This window comes from Phyllostomus discolor, chromosome 9 (genome assembly GCF_004126475.2).
Source record: "Phyllostomus discolor isolate MPI-MPIP mPhyDis1 chromosome 9, mPhyDis1.pri.v3, whole genome shotgun sequence".
Lineage (NCBI taxonomy): Eukaryota > Metazoa > Chordata > Mammalia > Chiroptera > Phyllostomidae > Phyllostomus > Phyllostomus discolor.
The window spans coordinates 56,750,233-56,764,125 of record NC_040911.2 but is presented as its reverse complement, the minus strand read 5'-3'; the positions used below and the strand labels follow the sequence as shown (position 1 = coordinate 56,764,125).

Below are 13,893 nucleotides of genomic sequence, written 5' to 3'. Positions count from 1 at the left end.
GTAGTGATAATGCTGGTTGACCTCTATTTCCTTTAGTCCCAGGACTTACATCCATCCCCTTCCTATGCTATCTGCTAACACTCATCTTTCTCTACCCAAGGAGAAACTGAACAATTTTAAGAAGACAGTTTACTATGTATGATTCAAGACCATGAATTAAGGCATACCAAAAGAGAAATGTAAATGATATAGCCTTCTTCATAATATAAGCATTACTAAAGGGCTAAAAATCAAATCATACCTCCCCCCCAAAATTTTACTAGAATGTCAGAGATGGAACAAAGGCCCTGCCACTTCTGCTATTTCCCTATCTCAAATTTCCACCTTCTGGGCATAACCATTCATTCTTCCCAGCTACAATCTATATTCTGCCTGTTGTCTGATCCATGGACAAAATAATCCACTCCTGGGAAAAAAAATCTATATTAACCCATTAAAACCATGTTGTAAAGCAATACTTCAAGGGAAATTCATAGCTTTTTATGTTTAATATTCAAAATAAATTATTAAAATTATTCAAATAAAATTATTAAAAATAAATCAGCATAATTTACCATAGTAACAGAAGAAAAACAATGATCATTTCAAAAGATGCAGAAAGAACACTTGACAAAATTCAACAGTACTCATGATAAAGGTACTCAGCACACTTGAAATAGAAAGAAACTTCTTCAACACAATAAAGGACATTTATGAAAAATCCATAGTTAACACCACATTTAATGGGGAAATACTGAATAGTTTCCTCTCCATGATCATAACAAAACCAAGAGGTCTACTCTCATAACTTTTATTCATCATTTACAGAAAGTTTTAGCCAATTCAATAAGACAAGAGAAAAACCTAAAAGGCATAAAGATTAGAAAGGAATAAGTAAAACTATCTTTATTCACAGGCAACCTGGTTGATTCTTCACGCAGAAAATCCTAGACATCTACAACAGCAGTCCCCAACCCTTTTAGAATCGGTTTCATAGAAGACAATTTTTCCACAGGCTGAGGGTAACGGGGTGGTTTTAGGATGATTCAAGAGCATTACATTTATTGTGGACTATATTTCTATTATTATTACACTGTAATATATAATGAAATAATTATACAACTCACCATAATGCAGAATCAGTAGGAGCCCTGAGCTTATATTCCTGCAACTAGATGGTTCTATCTGTGGGTGATGGGAGGCAGTAACCCCCAAAGTGTGTTGCTTATGTCCAGTCTACTCTGTAATCTCATTTTGGTTGCTGTCACAGCAGAAAACCCTGCTTCACAAAGATAAGATGTTGGAAATGGAAGCAGGCTTTTCAGTGTTTTTGTGGCAATCTCAGGATATTCTGCCTTCACTTTAATTCAGAACATTTGGAGATTCAAAGTTGTCTCAAACATACTTTCAAGGCCACTGCCATTTGCAATCTCAAGTAGTTGATCCTCTCCTAGCAAGGACAAAGTTGATTCACTTGACTTATATACAAATAGGTTGTGGATCCATTTCTTTCCAGTTCAGGGATCTTTTATGGTTGGAAGCAATGCTCAAACTCTTTTGAAAGCTGAGATAGGTAATCATGTACAAGCTGTGAGAAAGAAGGCCCTGGCTCAGTCTCTTTCAAAATCTCTGCTAATGTTTGAAACATGTCAAAAATCCCAATGTTCATTCACTGCCCCCATAATTTGTTTGGCTTTGAATACAACCACTTTATCTGCTGACTTGAACACAGCTATTGTTCTTCCCTGAAGTGATAGATTGAGTTCACTGAGCAGGCTAAATATGTCACAAAAGTCATCAGGTTTTGTGACCCATTCTGTGTCACTGAAATATGCTGCCACTGGTGACTTTTTCTACCAGAAATCTCTGGAGCAGCTCTTGTAACTCAAAAACTCTGGTCAGTGATCTTCATTTAGAAAGCCATCTCACTTCTGTGTGTAAGACAAGACATATGTATTCTGCATCCATCTCCTCACAGAGCTGCGCAAACAGATGTGAGTTAAGGGCATGTACTTTAATGTGGTTGGTAATTTTAATCGCATCCTGTAAAAAATTGTTAAGCTCAGGTGACATTTTTTAGCTAGCCAGTATTTCTCTTATGGATGACACAGTACATCGATTCACATTCAGAAGCGACCTCTTTGACCTGAGTAGTGCAACCAGAAAGCCATCCAGTCACAGCAGCCACTCAATCCATGCATATACCAACACAAACGGAACAATTCCGTTTTCCTGATATGTAATCATTCAAAGACTTGAATAGTTCTACAGTTGTGGTGTCAGTTGGCAACAAAAGTACACATAACATATCCTCATATACATCCTTCTGAAGAGCATATCACACAAAAACAATTATTTTTGCCTAGTTGTCAACATTGGTAGACTCATCAACCTGGACTGCATACCATGGTGACTCATTAAACCTCTCTGACAATTGTGCCTCAACATTCTCGGCTATTTCATCAGTTTATCTAGTTATGGTGCTAGTCGAAAGAGAAACACAAACCACCTTTTGAACTGCAGCTTCTCCTAAAAGTTCATGACAAATGTCCTTAGCAGCAGGCAGGATCACCAATAGTAAAGGGCTTCTTAGCTTTAGCAATGTGGTTAGCCACTAAGAATGATGCTCTGTGTGCAGACACATTTAATAAAGTGGTGGCCTTCAATAATTGCTTCTGTTCTTCATGTTCACCTTTCCTTCTTTTGAAAAACTCCAAACACTTGTCTTTTAATGTGCTTGTGTCTTTTAAGGTGCTTGGTCTCCATGTGGTGAAGCAGTTTTAAAGGTTTCACGGCTTCGTTGGATAGCTGGTCACCACATACTATACAAAGCAGACTTGGAAAATGTGAATCACCTGTTGCAATGAACCTATAATTTAACTAGGACTGTTGGTATTTCCTTTTTTTAAAGATTTTATTTATTTATTTTTAGAGAGGGAAGGGAGGGAGAAAGAGAGAGAGAAACATCAATGTGTGGTTGCTGGGGGTCATGGCCTGCGACCCAGGCATGTGCCCTGACTGGGAATCGAACCTGCGACACTTTGGTTCACAGCCCGTGCTCAATCCACTGAGCTATGCCAGCCAGGGCTGGTATTTTCTTTTAAATGCAGCTTTCTTTTTGCTGGCAGTCTTAGAGTCTCCTGCTGTCTCATCACTGGGTCTTTCCCTTTTTCAAAGAAGCACTCCAGCAATGTTTGTTTTTTACTCGTTTTGGCTAGGGTTAGCATGTGGGCTTAACAAAACTTACTGAGACAAGTGTGTAATGGGGGAAAGAGGCACAGATGGAAGGGGTAAATAAAATAATGGGTGGGCCACACATGGACTAAAATAAGTGTCAGATTCTGACTTAAATCCTGCCACCAGATGCAGCTTAACTGTCACTTTCCACTCATTGATAGGGTTCTGATATGAGTCTACAAGCAATTGATTTGTTATGGTTTCTGTGCAATCAAACCTCTCTGCCAATGATAATCAGTATTTGCAGCTGCTCCCTACTGCTAGCATCACTGCCTCAGCTCCACTGCTGAGATCAGGCATTAGATTCTCATAAGGAGTGCACAACCTAGACCCCTCCCATGTGCAGTTCACAGTAGGGTTCATGCTCCCATGAGAATCTAATGCCACTGCTAATATGACAGGAGGCAGAGCTCAGGTGGTAATGCAAGTGATGGGGAGCTGCTGTAAATACAGACGAAGCTTCACTTACTTGCCTGCCACTCACCTCCAGCTGTGTGGCCTAGCTCCTAATAGGCCATGGGCCAATACTGGTTGCTGGCCTGGAGGTTGGGGATCTCTGGTATACAAAACAACCACTAGGACTAAAAGAATTCAGCAAGGTCCTTGCCAGTAGCACTCAGTTGGTTGGAGCATCATACAGTAAATCGAGGGGTTGTGGGTTTGATTCCCAGCGAGAGCACATGCCTGGGTTGTGGGTCTTGTCCCTGGCCAGGGTGCCTATGAAAAGCAATCAATCAATTTCTTCCTCTCATATTGATGTGCTCTCTCCGTCCCTTTCCCTCTCTCTAAAATTAATACACATGTCCTCAGGTGAGGATAAAAAAAGAACAACAAAATTGGAAGACTTTTACTACTTGACTTCAAAACTTACTTTATAAAGCTACTTAGTAAAGACAGTGTAACATTGGTGTAAAGATAGACAAACATATCAATAAATAGAATAGAGTCCAGAAATAAACCAACACTTAAATGATTATGATTTTCAATAAAGGCAACAAAACAATCCAATGGAGAAAAACTATCAACAAATTATACACAGGAACAATAGGAAAGCCATACAGAAAAAACTATATTCAAATATCAATTCAAGGTGGACCACAGACCTAAAGTTTTTAATGTAATAGTTATGTATTTACTTTAATATGCACTAAAGGAAAATGTAATTAGCATTTTAAACCCATATTTCAGGGATAATATTAATTAGTAGAAGTTTAAATAAATGAGTCAATTTCAAATAAAAAAATTAATAATAAAAGTGGTTTGTAGATTACATGAAAATTGCATGGTTAGATTATGAACAACTAGAACCACTGATCACCAGAATTTGACAAAATAATCAACAGTATATTGTCCCATCTCAGGGCTATGAGAAAACAGAACTTCTCTCTTTGGGGTCCTTCCATTGCACAGTGAGCACCGCCATCCTAATGGGGCATACAGAACCCTGACCACACAAAACAAAAGTTATTCCCCAATAGCTTCATGGTTGATGTTGTTTTTGTGGGGGTGTGGGGGGAAAGGCAGGAAACCTGCATCCTATTCATTTTGCACAAATGCATGCCATCAAACTTAATTCTCCCATGCTCTATCCAAGGAACAGCTATAAAAACATAGCCACAAAGAGAGATTCATGATAGCACTCAGAGAGAGTATCTGTTTTTGCATTTATCATCATAGAATTGAAGGTCTAGCACACAGCAGGCACATAATTACGTAGATGATGAATAAGTGAAAGGTGACTAATCTTGGAGGCTGAACTTTTCAAATTCAAGTTTGCAAACCCAGGTGTGTATGATGGTGTATCAGGGCACACAGGAATAAATGTCATCTAAAGACAAAAATTTTACAGAAAAAAAAAAAACTTTGCAGGAAAAAAAAAAGTCATCTTGAGATTTTTAGACAAAGCCTTCATTTTCCCTGGTGGTAACACATTTAACATATTATTTTTAGACAACAAACATAATGAATACAATTTGGAAGGCGGTTGGGACAGATCCGGCAGTATCTATTAAAATTTTAATAGAATGACCTTTGTTATGTGTGGTCAGGGTTCCATTGTACCCCAGCAATTCCCACTTCTAAGACAGAAACCCACAGAAAAACTTCCACAAGGGTGCAAAAAGGTATGTTCACCAACAAAAGGCAGACACCCTTAAAAGACTGGACACTATTAAAAGACTGGCTAAAAGATTCACACACACAAGGGGGCATCCTATATGCTTTCTGTGCCTAGTGCAGCCATGGCTCAGGTTCCCAAGAAGCATCAGAAATGTGTAGCAGCTCCAAAGCAATGGATGCTGTACACGCTGACCAATGTGTTTGCTCCTTGACCACTTACCAGTCCCCAAAAGCTGAGAGAATGTCTCCCTCTCGTCAGTTTAAGGAACAGACTTCAGTATGCCCTAACAGAAGATGAAGTAAAGATGATCTGCATGCAGAGGTTTATTAAGATTAATGGCAAGGTCCAAACTGATATAACATACCCTGCTGCTTTTATGAATGTGATCAGCATTGACAAGACTGGTGAGAATTTCCATCTGATCTATAACACCAAGGGTTACTTTGCTATTCATCATATTATACCTGAGGAGGCCAAGTACAAACTGTACAAAGTGAGGAAGACCTTTGTGGGCACAAAAGAAATCCCTCATCTGGAAACCCATGATGCTTGCACCATCTGCTACCCTGATCCCTTCATCAAGGTAAATGACACAGAAATAAATGTCATCTAAATGTCATTCAGATTGATTTGGAGACTGGCAAAATTACTGGTATCATCAAGTTTGACACTGGTAACCTGTATATGAGAAGAACTGGCATGATAACAAACAGAGAGAGACACTCTAGTTTTTTTTGACATAGTTCGTGTGAAAGATGCCAATGGAAACAGCTTTGCCACCCAGCTCTCCAACATTTTTTGTTATTGGCAAAGGAAACAAACCAAGGATCTCTCTTCCCTGTGGAAAGGGTATCTGCCTCACCGTTGCTGAAGAGAGAGTGGTGGCCAAATAGAATAGTGAGTGAAATGAGCTCTAGGTGACATGACTGGAAAGGTCTCTGTACTTAAAGAAAATACAGCATGAAATAAAGGGGTGGTGGAGTACACTAAAAGAGAGTGTATCTGAGCTACCTGAATGCATGTGGAAAATCTCTAAGACATTGTTGAGTAGGAGAAAACAAAGCACAAAAGAGCAGATGTACTGTAGCCCCAGTGTGAAATTTAAAAATAAAATTTAAAATGATACTAATACATTCATATAAGTATAAATATAAATCTATATGAGAAAACCCAGGTTCATTAATATCTGAAAGGGGTGGGGAGGCACTTTTTCTGAAAGGGGCACTTTCTCTGAAAGCATTTCTGAAATGCTAAAAATGTCATGGAAACTTTGCACTCAGAATAGAGTTTGAAAACAAATAGGAAGTATTCCCATGTAGAAATGCATACGAAAAAAAAAAGACTTCAAAAAAAATGTCTCTTTCCTCTGGGCCTCACCTTCAGACCTGTATCTCCAGGCCCAGGTTCTAAGCTAGCTCACCAACACCTTTGGTGGGGCCCATCAGAAGAAGGTACAAACAGCTGTCAGAGAAAGAAAAGTGCTGCATTTGTAGGAAAGAGCATTCCTTTTGCCCACATCCCAGCCTCCCCCTTGTTGTCTTATGCTCCAGTGTTCCCAAGATGACATCCAAAGCTCTCCACAGGTCAGCTCCTGGTCCTGTCTTGGGTTTTGACATCCAACTTTCTGGCCCACCCTGAGCAAGAAGACACTATAGACCCAAACTGTTGCCAGAAGAGTTCCCTTTCTGAAATTGAAGATATTTTTATATTCTATACTTTTGGGGTTACATTTCAGGTGATTTGGGGTTATTACTAAATCTCCTTTCTTGGGATTTTCACTTTTATTTAAATATGCATATGCAGAATTCAACTACAAGAACTACTGCTTAGAAGGAAATGCTAAGAGACCAAGCAACTCCTAGACAGAACTGGTCTCTACCCAATTTGAAAATGGGGCGAGAATGGAATTGTAGCACTCACTCCAGAGCTATATAAAAATACTTTTTCCAAGTCCAATGACTGCTGGAGGCAAAGAGAACTGTTCTCTCTCTCGTTTTCTCCTTTCCTCTCATCTGTAGTCCTCCCTCCTCCTGCCTACCCTGAAATAACATTGCTTGGGGCTACAACCATCTGTAGCTGCCAGGCGAAGGCACAATACATTCAGAAACTCTTGGACCCACATATCCTGGAGATTGGAACTGCACAAACAAAGGGTTAGAGGAAGGGGGGAGGGGTAGAAGGAATAAAGACTTAAAGATTAAAGTCACAGGCAGAGACAGACGGCTCCGTTTTTTAATAACTGAAAACACGAGTTGGGTCTGAATGTGCTCATTGTTTAGCAGAGGGGGCAGTCTATGTAGGCAGGACTGGCTGGCGACAGGACTGCCTTCCCATCAAAAATAAGATTTACTAAAAGGGCAGGGTGGGGAAGAGGGGGCTAGTAAGACTGGAGCAGACCTCAACCCAGAGTTCCATTTACTGATGATGGCACAGAGCACAGCAGTCAGGTGAGGATTAGATCACTGCTACCCTGAGCCACAGGAGAAGCAGAGGGGGTCTGGAAAAAAAAAAGATATCTGGCACATGGACTTCTCTCACACAGCTGCACTTGGGAATATAGACTGGTACAACCTTCTAAGAAGAAACTTGGCATTTTGGATCAGAGGGGTAAAAATGTGTATGCACTTTTGCCCTGTAATTCCATGTCTAGGATTCTAGCTCCAGGAAATAATCCAACCCAGGACAGACCTGCATACACAAAGATATTCTGTGCAATATTATTTACAATTACAAGAAATTAGAAACAACCTAAACACCCAGTGCTATAGGGGAAGAGTTGTATTTATTTCTATCTCCTTACTAAAAGGGTGTAAGCAACTTAAATACACAGAACAAAGAGGGAAATGCAAGAGAACAAATCACAGCAACAGAAAAAAGAATTTGTTTAAAAAATGAGGCCAGAGCTGTGCTGCTTCTTAATGCACACACTGAGGGCCCACAAGATAACATAGCCACTGCCACCACCAACAGTTACAGCAGCTATCACTGCTGAGTGCCCATTCTCACTGAGTCCTCTCAGCAACCCAACAAGGGACTTATTCTGTCCCCATTTTATAGATAGGAAAGCTAGGCTACAGAGGTCATTCAGAGGCAGGAAATGACAGCACTGGTTTTGAACACAGGTTTTCTCTGAGTCAGAGCTTATATGCTTTCCACAACACACATGCTTAAAGGAGTTGTATATTCATACAATGGACTCCTGCAGGCATGAAAAACTGATCTTTGAAGGAAGTGATTAATGGTATGGGGAAAAGACTTAGAAAATAATGTTAAATTTTAAAAAGCAGTGGAAAAAATTACATGAAATGTATAATTCTAATCATGTAAACCATATGATCATTTTCTTCTTTAAGTTTTGTCTATTATCCAAATTTTCCAAAATAGGTCTGTATTAGTTTTACAGTCAGAAAAAAATATGACTTTCTATTTAAAAACTATATAAAGGGCCACTGTGTTTTCACTTTATAGCACACATCCCATACATATGCACAGTAACTCATTTTTGTTTTATACAAAAATTCTACATATGTAGTAGAATCAGAAAATATACCTGCTGAGACCTGAGCCAAGGAAAACCTTATGTTTATGTCCATCATTCTGTGGATCATAAATGAATAATTTCGTTCTGCTCAGAACCTTATCTTTATAAGTCATTTGGGGTTACACATGTCAGAAGACAATTATTATAAAAGAGTTTGGTATCCTTTTCATTTTTCTCTTTGGATATAGATTCTCACACAAATAAGCACAGAGGCACAGACCAACTTTCTCAGGACTTCCTCCTGGCTAAAGAACAGACTCACCCATGTGAATATCAGGCCCACATTCCAGACCCTCCAGGAAATCAACAAGGGCATCCCATCACCTGAGTCTAGCCAGGCAACAACTGTTTCTTAAAGGCTCAGCATCCAAATACCTCCTGAAATAGTTATGTGCATTTTGCTCAGGAGAAGGGCCAGAGCTCTCCCTTGTTTCTCAAAGGGCTCTCTAGCCATTATCTATACACAACAGTCCCAGGTTTCACAGCGAGAGTTCATGGCCATTCTCTTGGCTTTACCATCTAAACCCATTTCCGAACCCCAGCCTACCATCTAGGGACACACAGAAGGTTTAGCCAATTTTGAAAATGGACAAGTGAAGGGGAGGCACTCTTAGGCACATGAAGATAAGGAGACTGAGGCTCAGAAGAGGGTCACAGAGCCAAGATACACCTGTGTCCCTTAGGCCCCACATACCCTACCAGATAAAACAGACCTTATAGATGGCATTTTCTAAGTGTGACTCTTTTCTGTTGGTCGCCAAATACTGTGCTCAGCAACAAGACACAAGCTTCGTTTTCTATTATGAGACAAAAGAATAACAACTTCCCAAGAGCTATTTAATCATTTCTTTAAAATGTGCCTTCTGAATTACCATGGAGTTAACAGCCCTCACTAGGGGCTGGCTTCCAGAACTGAACAGCAGTGGGGGGTCACCTGTGCTTTGGTTATCTAAAAGAAAGGAAAAAATATTTTAAATGCTTTAACAGTTAAACAAATAGAAGGAATGCAGATTTCTTTCATGTTTCCTCAACTCCAAAAGCCACAGAATAGCTTGACCCCTAAACTTTGAAATGAGTTTAAAGCATCCTAAACTACCAATAGACTTTCAACAACGATTGTGTGAAATATTAATTATAAAGCTGCTCCTGGGAACCAGCTGCCAGTTCTCAGAAAAGGAGTTGGGTGAACAAGCAGCATCAACTGACCATATCCTTTCACCTCAGCTACGCAGCTCTGAAAGAGGAACGAGAACTTCCTAACCAGAGCTGTGTTTTGGTTTTTATGTAACTGGGGGAGGAGAGACTATTAAACTAATAATGTTCATTACAGCAACTTTAAAAAATGATATTAGAAAAGAAAAAAACCTTAGGAAAAATACCTTTTAAAAAAGGAAACTAAAAATGACCTATATTCCCATCCCCTAAAGTTAGCCACTAATTAACATTTGATTTCTGTATTCTTGGTATCTTTCCTGCTTTTTCACTTAACATTATATTTAATGTGATTATGTTTTTAAATTTTCTTTATAAATATTTTATTGAAGGGGCAGCACAAATTTATTGGCTTCACTGGTGTGGTTCCCAATTTAGTGCTACTATAACTAATGCTGTGAGGAACATCTTTGTACATAAAGCTGTGGCTCATTTCAGATTATTTCCTAGAAGTTAAATTAAGAAATCACAAAGTAGAATTTACTTAAGGCCCTAGATAAAAGTTTCCTCAATTAGTCCCCAGAAAGCCTGAGCCAAGCCAAAGCTTTCTATTAATGTGTTGTTAAAATATGCATGGTATTCCCACCCAGCCTCCATTGGTCCTTGCTGCCCCAAAGGCATCTGAACTACAGATGCCTCCTTGAGAGGCCTTCTCTGTTCTCCCTGGGGAGAGAACAACAGCCACAGCAAGGGCTGGTATTGAACTAGGTAGGAGGAAGTCCCAAAGGCTCAGACAATCTGTGGTCTTGCTGTTCCCACTAAATATACCATGCAAGTAACTTGTATGTTTCATGAACTGAAAAAATTTCATGTTCCAAAAAGGAAGAGGGGAAAAGGGTATATAAAACATGAGCTCCAACACCAGGAATACTAGAAAGTGCAGCCTGTGGTGACCTGGTTTTATGTGTTGTTTTGGGTTGGGTTTTTCTTTTTCACTCAAGCCCTGGAAAGCACTGAAGCCTCCCCACAACCCCATTCCAAACAGCAACTACATTACTCAGTATTCACAGTATTTATTATTCACTTAGATAAATGCACAATTTCCCTTTTCCTCTACCCTCCCATTCCAGGGATAAACCCATCTGCTTACACCAGATCTCTTCTTCCTTTGGAGAAATGGCTTAGGAGTCAACCTATGTTCAAATCCTGGCCTATCAATTTGTGTGGGTCTTTAGTTAGGCAAGTGACTTTCCCTTGTTGTGACTGAGTAACAGGGAATGTTGTGAGGATTGTATAAGGGAATGTGTGTAAAACACATAGGTATGGTGGCTAGGACAAAGCAAAGAAGTTCATTCACTTTTTTAAATGATATCTTTAAATCATTATTATCACCCAAATGACCAAGTGAATGATCATCCAAATGCAAAAAATTAAATAGCTGAATTAATGAAGAAATGGAGAACAATCGCCCCTTGCCAACACCCAGGCTAGGGGGCAGAGAGAACAGGTCCCTCCTGCAGTACCAGCAGATTAGCTCTGCCATAGCTCTGGGAACTCACATGAAATCTGCTGGATGGGCCCTGCTAGCAAAGGTAACTGTATCACTGGCCTCTTCTTGTTTCTCTTTCAGAGGATGATGTGGAGAGGGAGTACCTGACAATGTAATAGGACCTTGGGTGGGGGTGGGGGTACACTAGTATTACAGAGTCCTTTAATCCCCCCATGATCTAACAGAACTTCAATGACACAGAAAGACAACAGAGTGAGGTGTTGGGGAGGAAAGCACAAAAACTCACCATCAGCAAGGGCCTCCTGAGTGTGGCCACCCCACTGGCCACTTCATATGCACCACACAGTGTAACCCTCACCACAGCCCTCAGAGGCAAGTGGCACCCTTGCCATGTAAGATCATGGCAGCTGGAAGTGGTGGTGCTGAAATTCGCACTGAGACTCTGAGACTCATATTCTTTTTTTTTAAAGATTTTATTTATGTATTTTTAGAAAAAGGGAAAAGGAGGAAGGAAGAGAGGGAGAGAAACATTAATGTGTAGTTGCCTCTCACATGCATGCCCCTTAATGGGGCCCAGCCCGCAACCCAGGCATGTGCCCTAACTGGGAATCAAACTGGTGACACTTTGGTTCCACAGAGCCACACCAGCCAGGGCGCACAATCTTTTCTACAATTCCATAAAGTCCTTCATTAAAACAAGCAAGCACCCCCTACTCAAGAATTTGAATAGGTGAGAGACACAGCTTCTAGAAGAAAGAAAATATCTGTTAGGGCTCATTAAACATTACTAACACCTGTTGATGATGTCAACAATTCATTTCTTTCCTATCCAAGTAGCCTGAGAGTACTGAGAGAAAGAAGGATGGCTTCTAAATTTTAGGTGCCCCTGCTTCCATCTCTGAACATTTCAAAGCCATTTCTCCAAAGGAAGAAGAGATCTGGTATCAGCAGATGGGTTTATCCTCTGGAATGGGAAGGCAGAGAGGAAAAGAAATAGTACGTTTATCTAAGTGAGCATGGGCAGTGAATACTGAGTAGTGTAGCTGCTCTTGGCAGGGAAGAGAGACTTTGATGCCTTCTAGGGCTTGAGTGAAGAAGAAAAATCCAACCTAAAACAACACATGAAACCAGGCCACCACAGGCTGTACTGTCTGGTATTCCTTGTGTTGAAGCTCTTGTTTCACATTCTCCTTTTCTGACATCACAGGTGCTCAATAAATATTATGGAAAGTGTTAAGTAATTAAATGAAAGGAGTCAAAAGACAAGGAATTAAGAAGGTGGGACAAGAAAAAACAAGCTACAAAACTGGCACAAGGATGTAAGTACTATAAAAATACATTTGTAGGTATGAGGTGTTACCCATTGTGGTTTTAATTATTTGTATCTCTCTGATGATTAGTGACTTTGAGCATTTTTTCATGTCTATTGGCCATCTGTGTGTTCTCTTTGGAGAAGTGTCTGTCCAGGTCCTTTGACCATTTTTTAGTTGGATTGTCTATCTTCCTGGTGTTGAGTTGTATAATTTCTTGATATATTTTGGAAATTAAACCTTTATCAGATGTATCATTGGCAAGTATGTTCTGCTATACAGTGGGTTGGTTCCCTTTTCATTTTTTGATGGTTTCTTTAGCTGTGCAGAAGAGGACATGTGAGAGGCAACTACACATTGATGTTGCTCCCCCTCTCTTTCTCTCTCCTTCCCCCTCTCTCTAAAAATAAATAAATAACATTTTTTAAAACTTTTTTTATATTTTATTTATTTATTTTTCGAGAGGGAAGGGAGGGAGAAAGAGAGAGAGAGAGAGAGAAACATCAATGTGCAGTTGCTGGGGGCTGTGGCCTGCAACCCAGGCATGTGCCCTGACTGGGAATCGAACCTGTGACACTTTGGTTCACAGTCCGAGCTCAATCCACTGAGCTACGCCAGCCAGGGGTAAATAACATTTTTTTTAAAGAAAATAGTGTAACATCCTGCAAGAAGTGGAGGTGAAGGCATGATGAAGGTGGGCAAAGAGGAAAAAATGGGGACAACTCTAATAGGGTAAACAATAAACATAAAGTTAAAAAACACATTTGTAAAGTTCAGGGTGCTCCCTGACCATTTGGGCTCTGTTCTAGGCGTCAGAGTAGTAGGCTGCGATGGGAAGTATGTATTTAGGGAAATAAGACTCCAGGTCAGAATACCACATGCATACCCTTTAAGGAGCTTTCAGAGGAAGAGCAGGCCCAGCTCCTGCAGCAGCACCATGGTGTCTGAGCATGTGAAGAGGAATGCAGTAAGAGGCACCAGCACTGAGAACCTCCAGGCTTCTCATACATGACCACATCAGAACCACACAGCAATATGAGGGAAA

General features: G+C 40.2%; 1 protein-coding gene and 1 pseudogene across 1 annotated transcript in view; one reads left to right on the top strand and one right to left on the bottom strand.

Annotated features, from left to right (window-relative positions):
• EEFSEC (eukaryotic elongation factor, selenocysteine-tRNA specific) overlaps positions 1-13,893 on the bottom strand; it is a 340,533-nt gene that overhangs the window by 276,002 nt on the left and 50,638 nt on the right.
• On the top strand, positions 4,690-12,000 carry LOC118496751 (annotated as a pseudogene).